This window comes from Leuresthes tenuis, unplaced genomic scaffold, assembly GCF_036924035.1.
Source record: "Leuresthes tenuis unplaced genomic scaffold, fLeuTen1.0.hap1 SCAF_3, whole genome shotgun sequence".
In the NCBI taxonomy this organism is placed as follows: domain Eukaryota; kingdom Metazoa; phylum Chordata; class Actinopteri; order Atheriniformes; family Atherinopsidae; genus Leuresthes; species Leuresthes tenuis.
Window position 1 is genome coordinate 34,367,146 of NW_027325357.1, and position 21,909 is coordinate 34,389,054.

At 46.3% G+C, this 21,909-nt stretch overlaps 1 pseudogene; it reads left to right on the top strand.

Annotated features, from left to right (window-relative positions):
* The first annotated feature begins 15,884 nt into the window (after nt 1-15,884).
* Nucleotides 15,885-17,869, top strand: LOC140304231 (general transcription factor II-I repeat domain-containing protein 2-like; annotated as a pseudogene).
* Nucleotides 17,870-21,909: the final 4,040 nt, after the last annotated feature.

Genomic DNA, 21,909 nt, shown 5'->3' on the forward strand with positions numbered 1-21,909 from the left:
GTGGATGGGGCCACGTAGGTGGTCCCCTTTGGTTGCACTCTGCAGTTCCCTGCCCCTGTTTTAATTACACCTTAGACATTACTACTTATCAAACACACTCACACACACACATTAGGTCTTGGGGGGTGGGTCCTGGGGCCCAGGTCCAGTGCACGGCCCATGTCTGGGCGGCTGGGGCCTGGCGGGGTCGGTGGGCTGTTACCCCTGGTTCCCGGAGTGCCTCTGCCCTATGCTTATGGGGGCTCTTTCCGGGGGCTTCCTCTGCAGTCTTCCTGGTGGATGCGTGGTTGCCCCTGCGGTGGGCTGCCTGGGTTCTTTGCTCTGTGGGGGCTGCTGGTGGCCTGGGTCTTGTGGCCCTCTCTGCCTGCTTCTGATTGCTTGGGGGGGGGGGCTGTGGATTGTGGCCCTGTACGCTTATACACTCATAACTAAGCACGGTTATCATGTAGGTCCTGTGCCATGGGTGTTGCATGTTCTCACACACACACACACACATTCATTAGTCCAGTAGCATGGTCACTAAGCAGTTGATGTATTATCATGTCGTCTCAGGTCATCTATATCCACAGGGGGGTGGTTACACTGAGTGGCATCTGGTGGGCGGGGCTCTTTGGGTATGTAGGCTGCCCAGAGTGCCGCGCTCCCAGTTCTACAAGTTTGGCTGCCCCTCAATTTTAATTGCTCACTATTAGAAAATATTGAAGAGCCAGAAGGGTGAGGGGAGGGGTCTTCTTCGCACACCCCTGCTTCCTGGTGTCTGCTCGGGGCAGGAGGGGCCAGGTGGATTAATTAATTGTTCTGCTGGTTCGGGGTCTGTGGTGGCTGGGGGGTTGCTGGCCTCCTGGTGTGCCCGCTGCACTACACCCCAGCAGAGTCGAGGGAGGTAGGATGTGTGGATGTGTGGATGTATGGGACGTGAAAGTGTGTGTTTGATTGGGCCTGGATCTGGGACTTGCTGTCGCCTGGCCTGCCTGTGTTTCTCCCGATGGGGCATCAGCGTTGCCTCTCCCCACTGCTCGCGACTTCACCCACCTGTGGGCACGTCTTGACTCCCAGGGCACTTGGCCAGGGGCGCTGGGGCAGGCGCTGACCCACTTTGTGGCTGTCTGGGGCGCTTGGCCCTCCTGGGTATTGGGTGGGGCCTCTGCTGTGGGGTTTGGGGGCGCTCGGGCTCCTGGGGCCCAGGTCCAGTGCACGGCCCATGTCTGGGCGGCTGGGGCCTGGCGGGGTCGGTGGGCTGTTACCCCTGGTTCCCGGAGTGCCTCTGCCCTATGCTTATGGGGGCTCTTTCCGGGGGCTTCCTCTGCAGTCTTCTGGGTGGATGCGTGGTTGCCCCTGCGGTGGGCTGCCTGGGTGCTGTGCTCTGTGGGGGCTGCTGGTGGCCTGGGTCTTGTGGCCCTCTCTGCCTGCTTCTGATTGCTTGGGAGGGGGGGGGGGGGGGGGGGGGGGGGGGGGGCTGTGGATTGTGGCCCTGTACGCTTATACACTCATAACTAAGCACGGTTATCATGTAGGTCCTGTGCCATGGGTGTTGCATGTTCTCACACACACACACACACACATTCATTAGTCCAGTAGCATGGTCACTAAGCAGTTGATGTATTATCATGTCGTCTCAGGTCATCTATATCCACAGCTGTGTTGTATGCGATTGCCGCTTCTTGTGCTTGTTTTTGTTTGTTTGTGTGTTTGTTTTTTCTCTGCTTGTCTGCTTTCAGGTGCTCCTGGTGGCGCTAAGGCTGGATTCCCCTCATAGGCCATGGATTGTTGTCTGTTTTGTTTTTTACAGGTGTAGCAGCTGGTTGTCTGGTTTTTGTTTCTATTTTTGTTCTGTTTCCTCTTCTTTCCTCTTCTTCTTTCCTTGTCCCCCGGTCCGGTTCAGTTCAGTTCATGTCATATATTGTAAACAGAAATAAATAAATGGGCATCAAGGGGAGCTTTACATTTATAAAACTTCCCTTGGCAAAACAAATCTGTTTGGCATCAAAGGTATTCAGACTACAATTCTTCTGACATAATGCTGAACAGGACAAGGGGAAAAAAAAGTAAAGAAGACAGTTCTGCCGAAAGCCAGGGATAGACCTGTTCTAAGTTCTATACTTTTTAAAAGGGGCGTGTTTATCAACTATGGAATTAGAAGATTTACAAAAATGGTCAAGTGCTAGATCTTCATCTGGGATTTTAACAGTGTCATATAACTATTCAACAGATCAGTTAAAAAAAAGCCTGCTCATGGAGATGTTTCAGGATCTGGATACCAAGCGTGGACCTAATGTTTTCATTTTTGCAATTCTGATACAGGCTATTGAGCAGTGATAACTAACACCAAGTTCAGATACTGCGGATTTTCTACCTTTGATTTGTTAAGATTGAGCCAATCAGGGACAACCTTGAAGGATCTCTTTGGTTTTGTAGGATCAGTAATTACCTGAGAAAGGTTGATATTGGTACACACCTTTTTTAAATGATCAGAGGCAGAGTTCAACTTGTTTAAATTAAAATTGCCACACAGAGATTGGGTTTAGGCCACATGCACACAGAATGACATCAACAAATATAAGAAATATTAAACATTTACACATAGATTTTTGAATATATGTAGAGGAATGATACTTTGAAATGTGCTCATTGCGGAGTTATGATCAGTTGAGTAATGAAGGTTGAACTATTCTGGGAAAGAGGTTCTATTCCCAGCATCATGATGGACACTCCTGATATAGAAGGTTTCGCTAACGCATTGGAATTGTTTTACTATTTTCATATGCATGTGCAATGAAGAATTGCTTGCTGCTGATAAATGCAAAGAAGAACAGCTTACACATAGATGCTCACATATAGGCTGCTGAATGCAATGAAGACCTGCTTATCAAGTAAAGTTCAATGTCAATGTGTAATATTCAATTAGGATTTGCAAAACAGTGAAGTTAAACAATGAATGGGTCCATAGTCGGTATGAGAAGACTACAGGAATATTTACCTGGGTGTACGTTCAAACAGAGATGAGAAAATTGCGATAAATAATTGTTTGTTTGTTTGTTAGTATGTATATGAATGTTATGTGTACAAACTGTGTTGAGTTATAGTTACTCAGTAGTGTCTCAGTGAAACAACCGACGGGGGAAGCCTTGCGGTGACAACAAAAGCAGTGTTTTACTGATCAGTCAAGTTGCTCCAGTGTACTCCATACAAACTGGTTGGCTACTGAAGGGATAGAAAATGGGGAATACTTGTTTTAAAGCAAACAAGGAATTAGATGGGAAAAATACATGTTTTAACGGGACCCAGACAATATTAAATACTCAGACAGATGGGAGAAGAAGTGTAGTTTTGTAGGAAATCACAAAATGATTACATAGAATTAGTGAAATCAATTGAAGAATGCCTTTCTGAAGAGCTGTTTACCACAGATGAGCAGCTTTGCGACCAAGCACATTGTAGATCGCTTTACTGCCAAAATGATCTAATTTAATGGATTGGTTTAGACATGCATAACAGCATTTTAAGAACAAAGAGAGAAACAAAAAGGGACAACGCTTCATGGTGGAAGGTGATGTATAAATAACTGTGTATATGATGAAGGGGGTGGCAACACCCATTCCGAAATCCCGCCATTCCGACAATCCCGCTATTCCGACATCCCACCATTCCGACATACCACCATTCCGACATGCAAACGTCCCACCATTCCGACATCCCACCATTGCGACATCCCGCTATTCTGACGTTCAAATGTCCCACCATTCCGACAAGGCTTTCCGTATAAGGAAATGTGTGTTACTCAACAGGTGAGTCCCTTCTTTCTGTTCATGCAATTTATATGTTTAACACATGTTTATAGACAAGCGTTATTAAAAACACAAAGTCTCGGCAACTGGAGGAGGAGAAGCAGTCCGTGGTGGTTTTCAATCACACACTCCAATGCCACTTGTTTTAACTTCAGAAAATTTAATCCAGGAAAAAAAGGCTTACAAACATGGACCAAAACGGCTCCATAACACGCACAAGAATCCAAAAGAAACGAAAGTTAACTAAATGAAAGCAAATAAACAGTATGAAGTGGTCAAAATTGGTTTTACGCATGCCTATGTGCGTCTGGCACATGCGTCTTCGGGCTCTCCCACGTTGGTTTGTGGATGAAAGCTATATGTTCAGCTGTAATGTCATGTAAAAACAATCTCTACATGACATTTACTCCCAGGTGTGACCAGTTAGGTCCTTAAGATATCAACAGGCTGTATAAAGCTACAACCGTTGCGGCTGTGTGTTTGTGCCAAATGCGCAAAGCCCATCCGCGCTTCCCAAAATTGGAGTGAGTACTCATAAATCACGTGAATAACATGAATAAACGTTTTTACTGAATTTTGTTGTGTTTTATACATTCTATGCTGTCATTTATCTCTTCTCCTATTGGCAAGGCAAGGCAGAGTGCTCGCAACTGTGTCCTGTGCAGTAGCCGTGATATCTGTAATTGCAATTATTACTTTTGCATATGATGACAGCGTGCAAAAGACGCATGGGCTCTGTGGAGAGCTCCGCTCCAGCTGGCTGCTGTGACAGCTCACTGACACTGTATTTCTGCTTAATCAGTTTCAGTCTCGCCAGAGTTACATTAATATCTGTATTTTTATATTTGAAATTCAGGGGATTTTGATAATAGATTATTAAAGTTTGTTTGCGAGGCTGTGGCCTCTGCATGTGCAAAGCTTGTGCGCCAAACTTTAGGGCGTATTTGCGCTGGCATATCATTAGTGCAAAATGTTTTGGGTAAAAAATAGGCTATTAAAAGGAACTGTCGGAATGGCGGTATGTTAAAAAAAACAAAAAACATACCGCCATTCCGACCATAGGAGGAAAAAAATGTCGGAATGGTGGGACGTTTGATAAAAAATTAAGTGTCGCCATTCCGACAATTGGAGACCCATGTCGGAATGGCGAGATGTCGGAATGGCAGCATGTAACCATGATGAAGGAGAGACCATTTGAGCAGCACAGCCATTTCGCAGCACAGGGACAGCAGTCCAAGTTACAGGATCTCCCACGTGGTATCACCTGTCACATTGTGTCAAGGCATCAAAAGAAGAAAAAATCACCAAACTCAAGGACAAAAAGACAAAGACTCCGGTGAACGAAGACAGAGGACTGACAAACCAGAAATACAAAAGGATTCTCGATATCAAGATCCAGAAGAAGAGGCTAACAATGCCACGAACACTTACGATGCTGGGAATGATGCCAGCAATGAACAGAGAAGAAGATTCAGTGTCATCAATCTGCATTACGTGCCTCTAATGAGGGGGTGAATATAGAATCCTCAACGATTACAACGTCTCTGGGAACTGTGACAACAACAAGGTTTAAACCATTTTGATATATATTGTACTCCCCCCTGAGCTGTCACCTTATCGTGGTGGGGGAGTTTGCGTGCCCCAATGAGTCTGGGAGCTATGTTGCCCGGGGCTTTAAGCCCCTGGTAGGGTCACCCAAGGCAAACAGATCCTAGATGAGGGACCAGACAAAGAACAGCTCAAAAGACCCCCCATGATGAACAAAAAATTTGGACCTCGGTCTCCCCTCGGAGCCAGGCCCGGGGGTGGGGCCCGGCAGCGGGCGCCTGGTGGCCGGGTCTGTGCCCATGGGGCTCGGTCGGGCATAGCCCGAAATGATGACGTGGGTCCCCCTTCCGACGGGCTAACCACCCGTGGGAGGGGCCAAGGGGGTCGGGTGCGATGTGAGCTGGGTAGCAGCCGAAGGCAGAGGCCTTGGCGGTCTGATCCTCGGCTACTGAAGCTAGCTCTTGGGACGTGGAATGTCACCTCTCTGTTGGGGAAGGAGCCGGAGCTGGTGAGCGAGGCTGAGCGGTTCCGGCTAGATATAGTCGGACTCACCTCGACGCACGGCTTGGGCTCTGGAACCAGTCCTCTTGAGAGGGGTTGGACTCTCTTCCACTCTGGAGTTGCCCGTGGTGAGAGGCGCAGAGCAGGTGTGGGCATACTTATTGCCCCCCGGCTGTGTGCCAGTACATTGGGGTTTACCCCAGTGAACGAGAGGGTAGCCTCCCTCCGCCTTCGGGTGGGGGGACGAGTCCTGACTGTTGTTTGTGCCTATGCGCCAAACAGCAGTTCAGAGTACCCACCCTTTTTGGAGTCTTTGGGGGAGGCACTGGAGAATGCTCCTACTGGAGACTCCCTCGTTCTGCTGGGGGACTTCAATGCTCACGTGGGCAATGACAGTGAGACCTGGAGGGGTGTGATTCGGAGGAACGGCCCCCCCGATCTGAACCAGAGTGGTGTTATGTTGTTGGACTTCTGTGCTGGTCATGGACTGTCCATAACGAACACCATGTTCAGACATAAGGGTGTCCATATGTGCACTTGGCACCAGGACACCCTTGGCCGCAGTTCGATGATCGACTTTGTGGTTGTATCATCGGACTTGCGGCCGTATGTTCTGGACACTCGGGTGAAGAGAGGGGCTGAGCTGTCAACTGATCACCACCTGGTGGTGAGTTGGCTCCGCTGGTGGGGGAGGATGCCGATCAGACCTGGCAGGCCCAAACGTATTGTGAGGGTCTGCTGGGAGCGTTTGTCAGAATCCCCCGTCAGAAGGAGCTTTAACTCCCACCTCCGGCAGAGCTTCAACCATATCCCGGGGGAGGTGGGGGACATTGAGTCCGAATGGTTCATGTTCCGTGACTCCATTGCCGAGGCAGCTGATCGGAGTTGTGGCCGTAAGGTGGTCGGTGCCTGTCGTGGCGGCAACCCTCGAACCTGCTGGTGGACACCAGTGGTGAGGGAAGCCGTCAAGCTGAAGAAGGAGTCCTATCGGGCCTTTTTGGCCAGTGGGACCCTGGAAGCAGCTGATAGGTACCGACAGGCCAGACGGGCTGCGGCTTCGGCGGTTGCTGAGGCAAAAATTCGGGCCTGGGAGGAGTTCGGTGAGACCATGGAGAACGATTTCCGGACGGCCTCGAAGAGATTCTGGTCCACCATCCGGCGTCTCAGGGGGGGGAAGCGGCTCACAGTCAACACTGTTTACAGTGGGGACGGGGCTTTGCTGACCTCAACTAGGGATGTTGTGAGTCGGTGGGGGGAGTACTTCGAGGAACTCCTCAATCCTACCAACACGTGCTCGGAAGAGGCAGAGTCGGAGAACTCGGAGATGGGGCCTCCCATTTCTGGGGCTGAGGTTGCCGAGGTGGTCAAAAAGCTCCTCGGTGGCAAGGCCCCGGGGGTGGATGAGGTCCGTCCTGAGTTTCTCAAGTCTCTGGATGTTGTAGGGCTGTCTTGGCTGACACGCCTCTGCAGTATCGCGTGCACATCGGGGACAGTGCCTCTGGACTGGCAGATTGGGGTGGTGGTCCCCCTCCTTAAAAAGGGGGACCGGAGGGTGTGTTCCAACTATAGGGGGATCACACTCCTCAGCCTCCCTGGTAAGGTCTATTCGGGGGTATTGGAGAGGAGGATCCGTCGGATAATCGAGCCTCGGATTCAGGAGATGCAGTGTGGCTTTCGTCCTGGCCGTGGAACAGTGGACCAGCTCTATACCCTCGGCAGGATCCTGGAGGGTGCATGGGAGTTCGCCCAACCAGTCTACATGTGTTTTGTGGACTTGGAGAAAGCGTTCGACCGTGTCCCTCGTGGAGTCCTGTGGGGGTGCTCCGGGAATATGGAGTGCCGGACCCCTTGATAGGGGCCGTTCGGTCTCTGTATGACCGGTGCCAGAGTTTGGTCCGCATTGCCGACAGTAAGTCGGATACGTTTCCGGTGAGAGTTGGACTCCGTCAGGGCTGCCCTTTGTCACTGATTCTGTTCCTAACCTTTATGGACAGAATTTCTAGGCGCAGCCAGGGTGTTGAGGGTGTCCGATTTGGCGACCTCAGAATCGGGTCTCTGCTTTTTGCAGATGATGTGGTTCTGTTAGCGTCGTCAGGCCGTGACCTTCAACTCTCACTGGAGCGATTCGCAGCCGAGTGTGAAGCGGCTGGGATGAAAATCAGCACCTCCAAATCCGAGACTATGGTTCTCAGCCGGAAAAGGGTGGAATGCTCTCTCCGGGTCGGGAATGAGATCCTTCCCCAAGTGGAGGAGTTCAAGTATCTCGGGGTCTTGTTCACGAGTGAGGGACGAATGGAGCGTGAGATTGACGGGCGGATCGGTGCGGCGTCTGCAGTGTTGCGGGCTCTGCACCGACCCGTCGTTGTGAAGAGGGAGCTGAGCCAGAAGGCGAAGCTCTCTACTTACTGGTCAATCTACGTTCCCATCCTCACCTATGGTCACGAGTTGTGGGTAGTGACCGAAAGAACAAGATCGCGAATACAAGCGGCCGAAATGGGTTTCCTCCGCAGGGTGTCTGGGCTCTCCCTTAGAGATAGGGTGAGAAGCTCAGTCATCCGGGAGGGGCTCGGAGTAGAACCGCTGCTCCTCCGCATTGAGAGGAGTCAGATGAGGTGGCTCGGGCATCTGGTTAGGATGCCCCCTGGGCGCCTCCCTGGGGAGGTGTTCCGGGCACGTCCCACTGGGATGAGACCCCGGGGAAGACCCAGGACACGCTGGAGAGACTATGTCTCTCGGCTGGCCTGGGAACGCCTCGGGGTCCCCCCGGAAGAGCTGGAAGAACTGGCCGGGGACAGAGACGTCTGGGTTTCTCTGCTCAAGCTGCTGCCCCCGCGACCCGACCCCCGGATAAGCGGCAGATGATGGATGGATATATATTGTAACCTATTGTCTAAGGAATAGTGCTGAAAATGAGGTAAATCTAATCCACCATTGTCCTTGGTCTTCTGTAGGGTTTTTAAACTAATACGTGGTGGTTTGTTTTTCCACAGAAATTTGGAGATGCATGAATCTAGTGACTTAAACCAAGTAGCAGATGGTTTTATGGGGATCATTGAGAACAAATAGTTAACTTTTGGTAGTATCATCATTTTAATGGATGTAACTCTCCCCATAAGTGATATAGGTAAGGACTTCCAACGAGAGATCGTCCTCTACTGTCTTTAATAATTGCACATAATTTAGCTTTGTTAGCTCTGAGAGCCTGGAGGAAATGTTTATGCCTAAATATCTAATATTTCCTGACTGTAAAGTGATCGAGGGTATATTATGGACCCTACAGTTAATGGGCAGAACTGTGGTCTTAGACCAGTTGATAGAGTAGTCAGAAAGTGCTGAGAATTTATTTATGAGTGTGATCGTGTGACTGAGAGACGTCTGTGAGTTCTGAAGGAAAAGTAATACATCATCAGCATAAAGACTTATTTTATGCTCAATATTTTGGGATTAATTACTCACAAACGGGTAAGAAAAGGTAGTATTGCCAGACCATACATGATCAAAACAGGGAGCAGAGGTGGTACAGCTGCAAGGTGTGAATGTCTGACTATAGTTTGTAAAAAGCGGGTAAGATAAGGTGCGAATGCCCGACAATGTATGATCAAAAGAGGGAGCGGAGGTTTTCGGCTGCAAGAAGGTCTGAATGTCCACCCAAAATTCCTGAAAAATGGGTAAAAAAAGGGTGCGAATGCCAAACCATACATCATCAAAAGCAGGAGTGGATGTGTTCGGCTACAAGAAGATTTGAATGTCCATCAATAATTGCTTTAAAACATGAAAGAAAATTTTCGAATATCAAACCGCACATGATCATAAGCGGGGGAGGAGTTGTTCAGCTGCAAGAAGGTGTGAATGTCCACCCATAATTACTGAAAAATGGGTAAGAAAAGGTGAAAATGCCCAACCATACATCATCAAAAGCAGGAGTGGATGTGTTCGGCTACAAGAAGGTTTGAATGTCCGACCATAGTTTGTAAAAAGCGGGTAAGAAAAGGTTTGAATGCCCGAACATAGACCATCAAAAGAGGGAGCGGAGGTGTTCCGCTGTAAGAAGGTGTAAATGTCCGACCATAGTTGGTAAAAAGCGGGTAAGAAAAGGTTAAAATACCCGACTGTACACAATCAATAGCGGGAGCGGAGTTGTTTGGCTACAAGAAGGTGTGAAAGTCCGACCACGGTTTGTAAAAAGCGGGTAAGAAAAGGTTCGAATGCCCGAATATATACCATCAAAAGTGGAAGTGGATGGGTTCGGCTGCAAGAAGGTGTGAACGTCCGACCAAAGTTTGTAAAAAGCAGTTAAGAAAAGGTTCGAATATCCAACCAAACATAATCAAAAGCGGGAGCAGAGCTGTTCGACTGCAAGTAGGTGTGAATGTCAGATCATAATTTGCAAAAAGCTCATGAGAAAGGGTGAGAATGCCCGGCTATACACCATCAAATGCGGGAGCGGAAGTGTTCGGCTGTGAGTAGGTGTGAATGTCCGACCATAATTGCTGAAAAATGTGTTAGAAGAGACTAGAATGCCGGACAATACATCATCAAATGCGGGAGCGGAGTTGTTCGGCTGTGAGTAGGTGTGAATCTCCGAGCATAGTTTGTAAAAAGGGGGTAAGAATAGGTTCGAATGCCCGAACATACACTATCAAAACAGGGAGCTGAGGTGGCTCAGCTGCAAGGTGTGAATGTCTGACTATAGTTTGTAAATAAGGTGCGAATGCCCAACAATGTATAATCAAAAGAGGGAGCGGAGGTTTTCGGCTACAAGAAGGTTTGAATGTCCGACCATAGTTTGTAAAAAGCGGGTAAGAAAAGGTTCAAATGCCTGACTATACACCATCAAAAGCGGGAGCAGAGGTGTTCCGCTGTAAGACGGTGTGAATGTCCGACCATATTTGGTAAAAAGCGGGTAAGAAAAGGTTAAAATACCCGACTGTACACAATCAATAGCGGGAGAGGAGGTGTTCAGCTGCAAGAAGGTGTGAATGTCCACCCATAATTCCTGAAAAATGGGTAAGAAAAGGTGCGAATGCCCAACCATACATTATCAAAAGCAGGTGTGAATGTCAGATCATAATTTGAAAAAAGCTGATGAGAAAGGGTGAGAATGCCCGACTATACACCATCAAATGCGGGAGCGGAGTTGTTCGGCTGTGAGTAAGTGTGAATCTCCGACCATAATTGCTGAAAAATGTGTTAGAAAAGGTAAGAATGCCGGTCCATACATCATCAAAAGCGGGAGAGGTGGTGTTCGGCTGCAAGTAGGTGTGAATGTCCAGCCATAATTACTAACAAACGGGTAAGAAAAGGTAGTATTGCCAGACCATACATGATCAAAACAGGGAGCGGAGGTGGTTCAGCTGCAAGAAGGTGTGAATGTCCGACTAAAGTTCAAATATATTAACAAAAGCGGGAGGAGAGGTCTTCGGATGAGAGTGGTTGAGAATTTCAAACCATAATCTATAAAATGCGGTGAAAAAAAAGGTGTGATAGAACACTAAAAGGTGGAGCGGAAGTGTTCGGCTGCAAGAAGGTGTGAATGTCCGACTATATTTGGTGAAAAGCAGGTGAAGCAAGGTCTGAATGCCCAACCTTACATCATCAAAAGCGAGATCAGAGGTGTTTGGCTGCATGAAGGCCATAGTTTGCCAAAAGCGGGTAAGCTGCGAATGACCGACTAAATATCAACAAAAGGTCTTCGGATGCAAGTGGGTGTGAATATCCCACCATACAAGTATGGTGGAGAGGAAGCTGTGAACAGCCGACCATAGTTGGCAAAAAGCGGGTGAGAAAAGGTGCGAATGTCCAACCATACATGATCAAAACAGGGAGCGGAGGTGTTTGGCTACAAGGTTTGAATGTCCGAGCATAGTTTGTAAAAAGCGGGTAAGAAAAGGTTCGAATGCCCAAACATACACCATCAAAAGAGGGAGCGGAGGTGTTCCGCTGTAAGAAGGTGTGAATGTCCGACCATAGTTGGTAAAAAATGGGTAAGAAAAGGTTAAAATACCCGACTGTACACAATCAATAGCGGGAGCGGATGTGTTTGGCTACAAGAATGTGTGACAGTCCGACCATGGTTTGTAAAAAACGGGTAAGAAAAGGTGCGAATGCCCGACAATGTATGATCAAAAGAGGGAGCGGAGGTTTTCGGCTACAAGACGGTGTGAATGTCCGACCATAGTTGGTAAAAAGCGGGTAAGAAAAGGTTAAAATACCTGACTGTACACAATCAATAGCGGGAGCGGAGTTGTTCGGCTACAAGAAGGTGTGAAAGTTCAACCATGGTTTGTAAAAAGCTGCTAAGAAAAGGTTCGAATGCCCGAATATATACCATCAAAAGCGGATCGGAGGTGTTCGGCTGCAAGAAGGTGTGAACGTCCGACCAAAGTTTGCAAAAAGCAGTTAAGAAAAGGTTCGAATGCCCGAATATATACCATCAAAAGCAGGAGCAGAGCTGTTCGACTGCAAGTAGGTGTGAATGTCCAGCCATAATTACTCACAAACGGGTAAGAAAAGGTAGTATTGCCAGACCATACATGATCAAAAAAGGGAGCTGAGGTGGTTCAGCTGCAAGGTGTGAATGTCTGACTATAGTTTGTAAAAAGCGGGTAAGACAAGGTGCGAATGCCCGACAATGAATGATCAAAAGAGGGAGTGGAGGTCTTCGGCTGCAAGGTCTGAATGTCCAACCATAATTTCTAAAAACCGGGTAAGAAAAGGCTCGAAAGCTCGACTATACACAATCAAAAGCGGGAGCGGGAGGTTTTCAGCTGCAAATCCTTCACTCAAACCAAGTGAAAACTGCTTTGTCCTTCATATTTATCAATGTCTAGATTGACTTCAACAAAGAACAACACTGGATTTTGCAGTAGAAGAAAGAGCAACACTGAAGGATCAGTAATCCGAGAATAAGCTTATTTTCATACGTTCTGCATGATTTGGGATTTTATGTATAAAATGAATTCCTTCACTCAAACCAAGTTAAAACTGCTTTGTCCTTCATATTTATCAATGTCTAGATCGACTTCAACAAAGAACAACATTGTATGTTGCAGTAGAAGAAAAAGCAACACTGAAGGATCAGGAATCCGAGAATAAGCTTCTTTTCATACGTTTTGCATGATTTGGGATTTTATGTATAAAATGAATTCCTTCACTCAAACCAAGTTAAAACTGCTTTGTCCTTCATATTTATCAATGTCTAGATTTACTTCAACAAAGAACAACATTGTATTTTGCAGTAGTAGAAAGAGGAACACTGAAGGATCAGGAATCCGAGAATAAGCTTATTTTCATACGTTCTGCATGATTTGGGATTTTATGTATAAAATGAATTCCTTTACTCAAACTATGTTAAAACTGCTTTGTCCTTCATATTTATCAATGTCTAGATTGACTTCAACAAAGAACAACATTGTATTTTGCAGTAGAAGAAATAGCAACACTGAAGGATCAGGAATCCGAAAACAAGCTTATTTTCATACGTTCTGCTTGATTTGGGATTTTGCTATAAAATTAATTCCTTCACTCAAACAAAGTGGAAACTGCTTTGTTCTTCATATTTATCAATGTCTATATAAATTTCAACAAAGAACAAGGCTGTATTTTTCATTATAGGAAAGAGCAACACTGGAGGATCAGGAATCCGAGAAAAAGCTTACTTTCATGAGTCCTGCACGATTTCGGATTTTCCTATAAAATGAATTGCTTTGCTCAAACCAAGTTAAAATTGCTTTGTCCTTCATAGTTATCCATGTCTAAAATGTATCAAGCATAAAGTTCCTCATATTACCCTGAATGAGAAAGAAGCATCCCTTTGGTTGAGCAATACGTTCCTTTTGCGGAGTTATGCATGATTTCGGATTTTGCTATAAAATTCATTCCTTCACACCTTTTTTTTTCACCACATTTTATAGATTATGGTTGGAAATTCTCAACCACTCTAATCCGAAGACCTCTCCTCCCGCTTTTGTTAATATATTTGAACTTTAGTTGGACATTCACCCCTTTTTGCAGCTAAACCACCTCCGCTCCCTGTTTTGATCATGTATGGTCTGGCAATACTACATTTTCTTACCCGTTTGTGAGTAATTATGGCAGGATATTCACACCTACTTGCAGCTGAACACAATCTCTCTCGCTTTTAATTATGTTTGGATATTCGAACCTTTTCTTTACTGCTTTTTGCCAACTTTGGTCGGACGTTCACACCTTCTTGCAGCCGAACACCTCCGCTTCCGCTTTTGATGGTATATATTCGGGCATTCGAACCTTTTCTTACCAGCTTTTTACAAACCATGGTTGGACTTTCACACCTTCTTGTAGCCGAACAACTCCGCTCCCGCTATTGATTGTGTACAGTCGGGTATTTTAACCTTTTCTTACCCGCTTTTTACCAACTATGGTCGGACATTCACACCGTCTTACAGCGGAACATCTCCGCTCCCGCTTTTGATAGTGTATAGTCAGGCATTTGAACCTTTTCTTACCCGCTTTTTACAAACTATGGTCGGACATTCAAACCTTCTTGTAGCCGAAAACCTCTGCTCCCTCTTTTGATTATACATTGTCCGGCATTCGCACCTTATCTTACCCGCTTTGTATAAAACTATAAGTCAGACATTCACACCTTGGTGCTGAACCACCTCAGCTCCCTATTTTGATCATGTATGGTCTGGCAATACTACCTTTTCTTACCCGTTTGTGAGTAATTATGGCTGGACATCCACACCTACTTGCAGTCGAACAGCTCTGCTCCCGCTTTTGATTATGTTTGGTTGGATATTCGAACCTTTTCTTAACTGCTTTTTACAAACTATGGTCGGACATTCAAACCTTCTTGTAGCCAAAAACCTCCGCTCCCTCTTTTGATCATACATTGTCGGGCATTCGCACCTTTTCTTACCCGTTTTTTACAAACCATGGTCGGACTTTCACACATTCTTGTAGCCAAACACATCCGCTCCCGCTATTTATTGTGTACAGTCGGGTATTTTAACCTTTTCTTACCCGTTTTTTACCAACTATGGTCGGACATTCACACCTTCTTACAGCGGAACACCTCCGCTCCCTCTTTTGATAGTGTATGTTCGGGCATTCGAATCTATTCTTACCCCCTTTTTACAAAATATGCTCGGAGATTCACACCTTCTCACAGCCGAACAACTCCGCTCCCGCATTTGATGGTGTATAGTCGGGCATTCTCACCCTTTCTCATCAGCTTTTTGCAAATTATGATCTGACATTCACACCTACTTGCAGTCGAACAGCTCTGCTCCCGCTTTTGATTATGTTTGGTTGGATATTCGAAACTTTTCTTAACTGCTTTTTACAAACTTTGGTAGGACGTTCAAACTTTCAAGCAGCCGAACACCTCCGCTTCTGCTTTTGATGTTGTATATTCGGGCATACAAACCTTTTCTTACCCACTTTTTACAAACCATGGTCAGACTTTCACTCTTTGTTTCTGAACAACTCCGCTCCCTCTTTTGATTGTGTACAGTCGGGTATTTTCACCTTTTCTTACCTGCTTTTTACAAACTTTGGTCGGACATTCAAACCTTCTTGTAGCCGAACACATCCACTCCTGCTTTTGATGATGTATGGTTGGGCATTCGCACCTTTTCTTACCCATTTTTCAGTAATTATTGGTGGACATTCAGACCTTCTTGCAGCTGAACACCTCTGCTCCCTCTTTTGATCATACATTGTTGGGCATTCGCACCTTGTCTTACCCGCTTTTTACAAACTTTAGTCAGACATTCACACCTTGCAGCTGAACCACCTCCGCTCCCTGTTTTGATCATGTATGGCATATGTGTCAAACTCACGGCCCGCGGGCCACATCCGGCCCGCCTTGTAATCATATCTGGCCCGCAAGATCATTTTACATTATCGTTATTCATGGCCCATCGATATGAAGCGCTGATAACACAATACTGCACAGAACTACAGATCCCATAATGCAACGCTTCAGCTGCCTTGCCGCGTACTTCTCGCGTCAATTAAGTCTAGCTATTACAAGATATCACGAATATAGCCGTTAGCCGAAGATACCCCTCACGATGCCGAAGAGAAAAGTTGATTCTGAAAACAGAGCCTTTAATAACCGATGGGAAGCTGAGTATATGTTTAGTGACATTGCCGGTAAACCCGTATGTCTCATTTGTGGAGCTAATGTGGCTGTAATTAAAGAATTCAATATAAGACGGCACTTTGAGACAAAACACAAGGATAACCTGAAAGACCTGGATTCAGAGCAGAAGAAACAGAAAACAGAAGAGTTATAGAAGAATCTGGCATTCCAGCAGACGTTTTTTACCCGTGCAAAATCACAAAGTGAAGCTGCTGTGAAAGCAAGTTTTATCGTGGCAGAGGAGATAGCCAAATCAGCGCGCCCATTTACGGAGGGAGAATTTTTGAAGAGCTGCATGATCAAGGTGTTCGACGTGTTATGTCCAGACAAAAAGCAGATGCTGGCAAATATAAGTCTGAGTAGAAATACGGTTACTGATCGAATTTGTGAGATGGCCACTGATCTAAGAGCACAGTTGAGTGAAAGAAGCAAAGACTTTATTGCCTACTCTCTTGCTGTGGATGAAAGTACTGATATGACTGATACTGCACAACTGGCTATCTTCATCCGTGGAGTGGACTCCAATTTGCGCGTAACGGAGGAAGTAATGGACATTAAATCGATGCACGGGACAACGACTGGAAAAGACATTTTTGAAAACGTATGTCAAAGTGTAACCGACATGAAACTGCCCTGGGACAAACTCATTGGACTTAAAACTGATGGAGCGCCGGCTATGTGCAGTGCAAAAAGTGGACTAGTGGGAAGGATGCGAGTGAAGATGCAGGAGGAGAACTGTACTGGTGAGTTAACAGCATATCACTGCATCATACACCAGGAAGCACTATGTGGCAAAGTCCTGAAGATGGACCATGTGATGAGCACTGTAACGCAAACCGTAAACTTTATCCGAGCTAAAGGGTTAAATCACCGGCAGTTTCGGTCCTTTATGCGGGAGATAGATTCAGAGTTTGCCGACATTCCTTATCATACAGAGGTGCGTTGGCTAAGTCGGGGGAAAGTTCTCAACAGAGTTTTTGAGCTCAGCAACGAAATCTGTCAGTTCATGGACAGTAAAGGAAAAGACTCCACCGTTTTGAGGGATGAAAAATGGAAGTGTGAGTTGGCGTTTCTGGCTGATATAACAGCTCATCTTAACGCCTTAAATCTGCAGCTCCAGGGACGTGACCGCATGATTACTAACATGTATGACGCAGTGAAGGCATTTCAAGTGAAGCTGCTTTTATGGGAGACACAAATGCAAAAGTGCAACTTGCCTCACTTTCCCTGTTGCCAAGTAATGTTGAACCAAATCAGCACAAATGTGTTCCCCAAAACGGACTTTGCCGACAAACTGAGCACACTACGCGCTGAGTTCGCACGGCGTTTTAGTGACTTTGAAGCACAAAAAAAGAGTTTTGAGTTGCTTCGCAACCCATTTGCCGTCGATGTTGAAACTGCACAAGCAGAGATTCAGATGGAACTGATTGAGCTGCAGTGTAATGGGACACTGAAGGCAAAGTACGACACTGCAGGACCCACACAGTTCATTCACTCCATCCCTACATCAATGCCTCAGCTCCGTCTTCATGCGGCTCGAACCTTGTGCATGTTTGGGAGCACATATCTGTGTGAGAAGCTCTTCTCAGTGATGAAGATTAACAAAACAGCACACAGAAGTCGTCTCACTGATGAGCACCTGCTGTCCATCCTGAGAATCTCTACAACACAGGACTTTACACCAAACTTAAACGAACTTGTTGCCAAAAAAAGATGCCAGGTATCCGGCTGCGATCAGAGCATATAATCAGATCAGAGTCATAAGAGCAAAGAAAACTGAATGATTTAAATTGTTATTGCTGAAAAGCACACATTTTATGTATATTTCCAGGTTTTGTAGCATGTTCATATTTCTAACTTGTATAATTTCGACAGGAGATATTTTTAAGGAGAGCAAAATCTTTTGGGATATTTAAGTTTTTTTTTTTTTATATACATTGACATAGGAGCAAAGGAATTTGAATGTTATATTTAACAAGATATTTTTATGCAGAGCAAAAAATTAAATAGAAGTAATTTAAGGTTTATGTTTGTTTCAGAATAATATTCCTGTCTGTTTTTATTCATATTTATGTTCCAAAAACATTTAGTTTTGGTGTGTTAAATAAATGTTTATCCTGTTCGACCCGCGACCTAAAGTGTGTTTTGAATTTTGGCCCCTTGTACAATTGAGTTTGACATCCCTGATGTATGGTCTGGCAATACTACCTTTACTCACCCATTTGTGAGTAATTATGGCTGGACATTCACACCTACTTGCAGCCGAACACCACCTCTCCCGCTTTTGATGATGTATTGTCCGGCATTCTAGTCTCTTCTAACACATTTTTCAGCAATTATGGTCGGACATTCACACCTACTCACAGCCGAACACTTCCGCTCACGCATTTGATGGTGTATAGCCGGGCATTCTCACCCTTTCTCATCAGCTTTTTGCAAATTATGATCTGACATTCACACCTACTTGCAGTCGAACAGCTCTGCTCCCGCTTTTGATTATGTTTGGTTGGATATTCGAACCTTTTCTTAACTGCTTTTTACAAACTTTAGTCGGACGTTCACACCTTCTTGAAGCCGAACACCTCCACTTCGACTTTTGATGGTATATATTCGGGCATTCGAAACTTTTCTTACCCGCTTTTTACAAACCATGGTTGGACTTTCACACCTTCTTGTAGCCGAACAACTCCGCTCCCGCTATTGATTGTGTACAGTCGGGTATTTTAACCTTTTCTTACCCGCTTTTTACAAACTATGGTCGGACATTCAAACCTTCTTCTAGCCGAACACATCCACTCCTGCTTTTGATGATGTATGGTTTGGCATTCGCACCCTTTTTTTACCCATTTTTCAGGAATTATGGGTGGACATTCAGACCTTCTTGCAGCCGAAAACCTCCGCTCCCTCTTTTGATCATACATTGTCGGGCATTCGCACCTTATCTTACCCGCTTTTTACAAACTATAGTCAGACATTCACACCTTGCAGCTGAACCACCTCCGCTCCCTGTTTTGATCATGTATGGTCTGGCAATACTACCTTTTCTTATCCGTTTGTGAGTAATTATGGCTGGACATTCACACCTACTTGCAGTCGAACAGCTCTTCTCCCGCTTTTGATTATGTTTGGTTGGATATTCGAACCTTTTCTTAACTGCTTTTTACAAACTTTGGTCGGACGTTCACACCTTCTTGCAGCCGAACACCTCCGCTTCCGCTTTTGATGGTATATATTCGGGCATTCGAACCTTTTCTTAGCAGCTTTTTACAAACCATGGTTGGACTTTCACACCTTCTTGTAGCCGAACAACTCCGCTCCCACTATTGATTGTGTACAGTCGGGTATTTTAACCTTTTCTTACCCGCTTTTTACCAACTATGGTCGGACATTAACACCTTCTCACAGCGGAACACCTCCGCTCCGTCTTTTGATGGTGTATGTTCGGGCAGTCAAACCTTTTCTTACCTGCTTTTTACAAACTATGGTCAGACATTCAACCCTTCTTGGAGCCGAACACATCCACTCCTGCTTTTGATTATGTATAGTTGGGCATTCGCACCTTTTCTTACCCATTTTTCAGTAATTATGGGTGTACATTCACACCTTCTTGCAGCCGAACACCTCCGCTCCCTCTTTTGATCATACATTTTCGGGCATTCGCACCTTTTCTTACCCGCTTTTTACAAACCATGGTCGGACATTCACACCTTTTAGTAGCCGAACAACTCCGCACCCGCTACTGATTGTGTACAGTCGGGTATTTTAACCTTTTCTTACCCGTTTTTTACCAACTATGGTCGGACATTCACACCTTCTTACAGCGGAACACCTCCGCTCCCTCCTTTGATGGTGTATGTTCGGGCATTCAAACCTTTTCTTACCCGCTTTTTACAAACTATGGTCAGACGTTCAAACCTTCTTGTAGCCGAACATATCCACTCCTGCTTTTGATGATGTATGGTTGGGCATTCGAACCTACTTGTTGCCCGCTTTTCATTAATTATGGGTGGACATTCACACCATGTCTCAGCCAAACACCTCCGCTCCCTGTTTTGATCATGTATGGTTTGACATTCGCACCTTTGCTTACCCTCTTTTTATACTGATTGCTCAAGATTAAGTTGTTCTTTCTCAAACTACAAAATATTTTTAATTGTTGAAACTTGATTTGAAGTGGATAAATAAGGAAGACAAACAGTTTTAAGTCAGGCTGATAGCAATTAATTTTATAGCAAAATCTGTATTTCGTCATTTGTCGAGAGATGCTTATTGCTGAAGAAGTTCTTTCTCATTCTACAAAGTACAACGTTGTTTATCATTGAAACTTGATTAGACATGAATAAATATGAAGGACAAAGCAGTCTTAACTTGGTTTGAGTTAAGGAATTCGTTTTATAGGAGAATCCGAATTCGTGCATAACTCGTAAAATAGAGCTTATTTTCGGATTCCTGAAGAATGAGTCTGGTTCTTTCTCATAATACAAAGTTTGTTGTTTATTGTTGAAACTTCATCAGACCGTTAGATATAGTCGGACTCATCTCGACGCACGGCTTGGGATCTGGAACCAGTACTCTTGAGAGGGATTGGACTCTCTTCCACTCTGGAGTTGCCCGTGGTGAGAGGCGCAGAGCAGGTGTGGGCATACTTATTGCCCCCCGGCTGTGTGCCAGTACATTGGGGTTTACCCCAGTGAACGAGAGGGTAGCCTCCCTCCGCCTTGGGTGGGGGGACGAGTCCTGACTGTTGTTTGTGCCTATGCGCCAAACAGCAGTTCAGAGTACCTACCCTTTTTGGAGTATCTGGGGGAGGCACTAGAGAATGCTCCTACCGGAGACTCCCTCATTCTGCTGGGGGACTTCAATGCTCACGTGGACAATGACAGTGAGACCTGGAGGGGTGTGATTGGGAGGAACGGCCCCCCCGATCTGAATCAGAGTGGTGTTATGTTGTTGGACTTCTGTGCCAGTCATAGACTGTCCATAACGAACACCATGTTCAGGCATAAGGGTGTCCATATGTGCACTTGGCACCAGGACACCCTTGGCCGCAGTTCGATGATCGACTTTGTGGTTGTATCATCGGACTTGTATGTCCTGGACACTCGGGTGAAGAGAGGGGCGGAGCTGTCAACTGATCACCACCTGGTGGTGAGTTGGCTCCGCTGGTGGGGGAGGATGCCGATCAGACCTGGCAGGCCCAAACGTATTGTGAGGGTCTGCTGGGAGCGTTTGTCAGAATCCCCCGTCAGAAGGAGCTTTAACTCCCACCTCCGGCAGAGCTTCAACCATATTTGAGGTGGGGGACATTGAATGGGACATGGTCCGTGACTCCATTGCCGAGGCAGCTGGTCGGAGTTGTGGCCGTAAGGTGGTCGGTGCCTGTCGTGGCGGCAACCCTCGAACCTGCTGGTGGACACCAGTGGTGAGGGAAGCCGTCAAGCTGAAGAAGGAGTCCTATCGGGCCTTTTTGGCCAGTGGGACCCTGGAAGAAGCTGATAGGTACCGACGGGCCAGACGGGCCGCGGCTTCGGCGGTTGCTAAGGCAAAAACTCGGGCCTGGGAGGAGTTCGGTGAGACCATGGAGAACGATTTCCGGACGGCCTCGAAAAGATTCTGGTCCACCATCCGGCGTCTCAGGGGGGGGAAGTGGCTCACAGTCAACACTGTTTACAGTGGGGACGGGGCTTTGCTGACCTCAACTCGGGATGTTGTGAGTCGGTGGGGGGAGTACTTCGAGGAACTCCTCAATCCTACCAACACGTGCTCGGAAGAGGCAGAGTCGGAGAGCTCGGAGACGGGGCCTCCCATTTCTGGGGCTGAGGTTGCCGAGGTGGTTAAAAAGCTCCTCGGTGGCAAGGCCCCGGGGGTGGATGAGGTCCGTCCTGAGTTTCTCAAGGCTCTGGATGTTGTAGGGCTGTCTTGGCTGACACACCTCTGCAGTAT